The sequence below is a fragment of the Castor canadensis genome, chromosome 6, assembly GCF_047511655.1.
Source record: "Castor canadensis chromosome 6, mCasCan1.hap1v2, whole genome shotgun sequence".
NCBI classification, from domain to species: domain Eukaryota; kingdom Metazoa; phylum Chordata; class Mammalia; order Rodentia; family Castoridae; genus Castor; species Castor canadensis.
In genome coordinates this window covers 159,801,738-159,807,621 of record NC_133391.1, presented here as the reverse complement: position 1 = coordinate 159,807,621, position 5,884 = coordinate 159,801,738, and the positions used below count along the sequence as shown (strand labels likewise).

Below are 5,884 nucleotides of genomic sequence, written 5' to 3'. Positions count from 1 at the left end.
GTTGGCTACTTGGAAGACAGAGATTAAAAGAATATGTTCGGAGGTAAGCCCAGGCAAAACATTAGCAAGACCCATATTTAACCAACAAGCTAGGTGTTTAATACCAGCAATTCAGGATGGATAGTCAGAGGATTATGGTCTGTCACAAGCTCTGGATAAAAATGAAAGACACTACCAAAAATAATATGTAAGAAAAAGGCTGGAGTCATGGTTCAAGTAGAAGAATGCCTGCTTAGCAAGTATGAACCCTGAGTTAAAAAACCATTACTGTGAAAAAAAATGAAATACTGTAAAGAAAATATCAACAGAATGTGGTAATGAATGTGATGGTCACAGAGGGTAAGGGATGAATGATTTCGGAATGGAATAGAAAGTTTCAATGAGGTGCTCGCTTTGGCAGCAACTGTACTAAAATTGGAGCCATACAGAGGTAAGCATGGTCCTGGAGCAAAGATGACATGCAAACTTGTTAAGTGTTCATATTTTCTGCTCATAAATCCTGTTATTGATTCTTTTTAAATTGTCTTAGGATTCTTCTTTTGTTACCTAGAGTATGCTTAGATCTTGCAAATCTTCTTGTTGATTGTGGAATTCTTTATGTTCCAACAAAACATACTTATTTAAATACTACAAAAAAAAAAAAAACAAAGTTTCAATGCATACAAAACTCTAAAATCTAAGGGAGATATTTAAGGGGAACAACTGCTCACTTCAAAATTATACCTATTAGATTTCAGATGGAACATGCCATCAGATATTTCTAACAACTATTTGTAAATACAGAAATATAGAAAAAAATTGAAACCCAATATTGATGTATTACCAGCTGTCCAGAATACTTAGCAACTCTATATGAGACAAAGAAATACACAAGGGACAAATATGGAGGGAACAAGAATATAGCTGAGAAGTAGATCTTAAAAATTTATAGATCTAGAAAGTCCACTGAAGACTTTAAAACAAATTTTGTATAACAAAGTAAGAACCAAGATAATATTTTAACATGAAAATATTGAATAAAGGCAAAAGAGATGGAGAAATCTGAGAAAAAATTATAAATTTCATCTTAAAGCCATTGTTTAGATTATATGAGAATAAGGGCTTTCTGAAAACTGCACTATTTTCGGAAGTCTCCATGTGCCCCATATCCACTGAGAACCACAGATGAATGACTGGAAGCAGTTAGGTCTTTCACAGAGCAGTCCAGCGGAAGAGTTTACATTGGTTCTGCTGTATTTCCACTGCTCCACTTCCCTGGCCCACCTGGGACTACTACATTCTTACAGGAGAATATTTGTTGGCTTAAAATGGGTGACTGTCCATATAATAATGACTGTGTTAAAGGAAATAAAGTTAAATATGTGGATCAAAACTATGAGAATTCAATTCTCGTAGTATCACTGGAAATAGACACTAGGGGACAGGGCTATAGGAGGAGCAATTTTGATATCTTATCTTGAGTTTGTTTTTATCTGGGAGTTTGAGTAGAATAGCTGTGAAGAGTGAAGTTTTGGGGAAGAAAAATAGTGGAGGACATCTGGGGAATAATTTTCTATAAGAATACATAATGAGTAATAGCTGGAATTATGACTGAATAGGCTTTAATAGCAAATTAAATAAAACACCTATGAGTGTACCTTTTGACTTGTAGAGTACATTTACCAATAAAGACAGCTGTTAGCACATTATTCTATGTTGGAACATAGAATACATTTAATTAATAAATGATTGATGTCAGGAGACATAAATTAATGAATGGCTTTGTAGAAGAAATGTCAGTACAACTAAAAATATATTTTATATTTTATTTAAATCTTATCTGGCTAATGGTAATAGGCAATTTATTTTTTAATCAGATTTACTAGCTTATGACTTTGTTTCAGGGAACAGTCTTATGAATAGGACAATTATCACAAAGTAAACATATTAAGAAACATGTTAGTGTTTCCAAGAGGTCTCAGGCATCCGGGGAAAGTAAGAGAGAATGTCCTTATAGAGTCTCCATGTACTCCATCTCCAGTGAGAATCACAGATGAGTGACTGGAAGCAGTTAGGTCTTGCAATCCAGCAATCTAGAGGAGGGGTTTACATTTGGTCCTGCTGAATTCCCACTGCTCTTCTTCAAAGGCCCAGCTGGGGATTCTCCAAGGAAGTAAAGTTCTTAAAGGAAAATACTTTTTGGCTTAAGATAGGATGAATATTGTTGCATAAAGCCAAGAGTACATCAATGTGAAAATGCAATTCCCCAAAGAAATAGCAGTGACCCCCCGCCCACTGACATAAACTCAAATTCACTACAATAGTAGCAACTCAAACAAAAATGTCACCTTGGGTTGTTAAAAATTATTGAGATTGCTGAGTGTGTCAACAACTGTTGATGTGTCAATGAGGTTTTTATTCAGGTGGTCAAAAGAACTTGGATTAACCTACCTTGTTTTACCTTGTTTTCCAGGGTTTGTTTCTCCATGAGAAAGAAAAAAGTACCTTATACAAAGTAGCAGACAGTATGCAGCATGATGAAGTAGCTAATGAATAAATGTTTCCAAAATTTGTGTCCTCCAGAGGTACTCTGGAACACTAACCTCAGAATGAATTACTACTATTTGTGCAGTCTTTGAAACTCAAGTGTGGCCATTTAGCATTGTTACAAAGACTCACAATTAAAACCACTGCTTAGAATAGGCTAACATTGTGGATATTTCATTTGGGAAAATAGTACCTGATACATGTTCAGTGATCATGAAAGGCCACAGATAGTCTCACCCTGACATCCTGCTCCCAAATAATGCAAATTAAAAATCAAGAGTGTAAGTCCAACCAAGGAAAATAACAAATATTTGATATATTGTAAGAACTTTTGTAATTGCTACAATGTATCCTCAGCACACAAAAAAGAAAACCATAATAATTATTATCTAAGGCGTGTAATGTAAGTCTATAAAGACAAATTTTAAAAGGAGTGAAAGATATCAAATATCTTAATCCAACGTAGTATTTTCTTTTATCTTTCTGTCTATTTACCTATCTACTTATGCATTATTCTTAAGTCACATTTACCCATCTTTGATGGATCACCATATGCGACTTATTAAATGCAACTGCGGGCAAGAGAAAGGGAAGCAATTAGAAAGATCTATTTCACTCCACTTCCAGAAAATGAAGTAAGGTTTTAAATTGCAAAGAACACTTGTTAATTGCTTCCATCGATTGTACACACTGTTGTGGAAATCCAGCTTGCCTTCCCATCCTCTCTGTCCTGTCATGTGAGTCATTATTTGATTCATGATTTTTAAATTGAAGTTGAAAACAAACCTTATACTGCTATGTTCCTATGTATATACAATAGTTTATTTCTTCTTAGCTTAGTCTTCTTTAATTTCCTTTCATTTTTCAAATGCAAATAAATGTGGTTAATATTTTTATACATCATCTTTCAGTAAGTGTAACAGGACACTGTTGACTTCTCTTGCATTCTCATCTGTCCAGAAAAACAGATGACAGAAGTAAATTAAGCTGATATTTAATGCAATATTAATTTTTAAATATAAACCTATATTATATCCACGTGTGTGATGTACAGACACATTTACATATAGATACATAAATGTAAATATATACACATATATTGGTACCTTCTTGTATTTTTATATATTGTACCTTTCTTTGGTGATCTATAGGAACAATATAATCTTCACAAGATATAAAAATTGAAAATGGTTATGCTCTCACATTAATTACTAATGAATTCAGAAGGAATAATTAATTTTGAATTAGAAATAAGACATCTGTTGGAATACTTCAATAGTCACCTTTGTCTTATAGCCTAATTATGGAAAAAAACAATGCACAAAAGTGTTTTTCCATATTAAATATATACAGAATCTATCTTTAGACCATTTCTAATAAATAGCTGATGAACAAAGAAGATAAATCAAAACAGTGTAATAATAAATTTCATAGGAAAAAATGGTTCAAATCAAATACCTGAGCTCAAGATGATCACATGAAGATATTTTTGTTCAATGTAAAAGCTGTACTGTGGTGCATACGTACCTCTTTCTTATCCCCATAGTTTCTTTAGGGCCCGAGAATTGTTAGTTCTTAATTATCAGATTTGACATGACACAGTAAAATAGACTTTACCTTTAAAAATGTATCATGTAATTTAGAAAATACTAATAATAAATTTCCTTCTATACTACAGAGAAATTATTACATATACTAACAGAGAAATTTATTTGATTAATAATTTATGGCACAAATGTTAATATTCTTATGTATTGCTGTAGTGAATTCACATTTCAGAGTAAAAAAAAAACCTCCTAAATGTTTATTATGAACAGTGCATTTATTATAATATATAATCTGATATTGACAGTTTCACTTAGAGCGAAATGATTTTAAAATATAATCATTTGAATACAATATTCTGTGTGTAAATCATTCACTAAAAGCAATGCAATTCAAAGCTAATTTAGGTCTTTTAAACACCAACCGAATTCAACAACACATCAAAGAGACTATTCACCATGACCAAGTAGGCTTCATCCCAGGGATGCAGGGGTGGTTCAACATATGAAAATCAATAAACGTAATAAACCACATTAACAGAAGCAAAGACAAAAACCACTTGATCATCTCAATAGATGCAGAAAAAGCCTTTGATAAGATCCAACACCATTTCATGATAAAAGCTCTAAGAAAACTAGGAATAGAAGGAAAGTACCTCAACATTATAAAAGCTATATATGACAAACCTACAGCCAGCATTATACTTAATGGAGAAAAACTGAAACCATTCCCTCTAAAATCAGGAACCAGACAAGGATGCCCACTATCTCCACTCCTATTCAACATAGTACTGGAATTCCTAGCCAGAGCAATTAGGCAAAAAGAAGGACTAAAAGGAATACAAATAAGCAAAGAAACTGTCAAAATATCCCTATTTGCAGATGACAAGATCCTATACCTTAAAGACCCAAAAAACTCTACTCAGAAGTTTTTAGACATCATCAATAGCTATAGCAAGGTAGCAGGATATAAAATCAACATAGAAAAATCATTAGCATTTCTATACACTAACAATGAGCAAACTGAAAAAGAGGAAGACTATAGAAAGTGGAGAGTTGCCCCATGCTCATGGATTGGTAGAATCAACATAGTAAAAATGTCAATACTCCCCAAAGTAATCTACATGTTTAATGCAATTCCCATCAAAATTCCAATGACATTCATTAAAGAGATTGAAAAATCTACTGTGAAATTTATATGGAAACACAGGAAGCCACAAATAGCCAAGGCAATACTCAGTCAAAAGAACAATACAGAAAGTATCACAATACCTGACTTCAAACTATATTACAAAGCAATAACAACAAAAACAGCATGGTACTGGCACATAAACAGACATGAAGACCAGTGGAACAGAATAGAGGACCCAGATATGAAGCCACACAACTATAAACAACTTGTCTTTGACAAAGGAGCTAAAAATATATGATGGAGAAATAACAGCCTCTTCAACAAAAACTGCTTGGAAAACTGGTTAGCAGTCTGCAAAAAACTGAAACTAGGTCCATGTATATCACCCTATACCAAGATTAACTCAAAATGGATCAAGGATCTTAATATCAGACCACAAACTCTAAAGTTCATACAGGAAAGAGTAGGAACTACTCTGGAGTTAGTAGGTATAGGTAAGAACTTTCTCAACGAAACACCAGCAGCACAGCAACTAAGAGATAGCATAGATAAATGGGACCTCATAAAACTAAAAAGCTTCTGTACATCAAAAGAAATGGTCTCTAAACTGAAGAGAACACCCACAGAGTGGGAGAAAATATTTGCCATCTACACATCAGACAAAGGACTGATAACCAGAATA

General features: G+C 33.3%; 1 pseudogene; it reads left to right on the top strand.

Moving 5' to 3' along the window:
* The first annotated feature begins 388 nt into the window (after positions 1-388).
* Positions 389-488, top strand: LOC141424463 (U6 spliceosomal RNA; annotated as a pseudogene).
* The last annotated feature ends 5,396 nt before the right edge of the window (positions 489-5,884 follow it).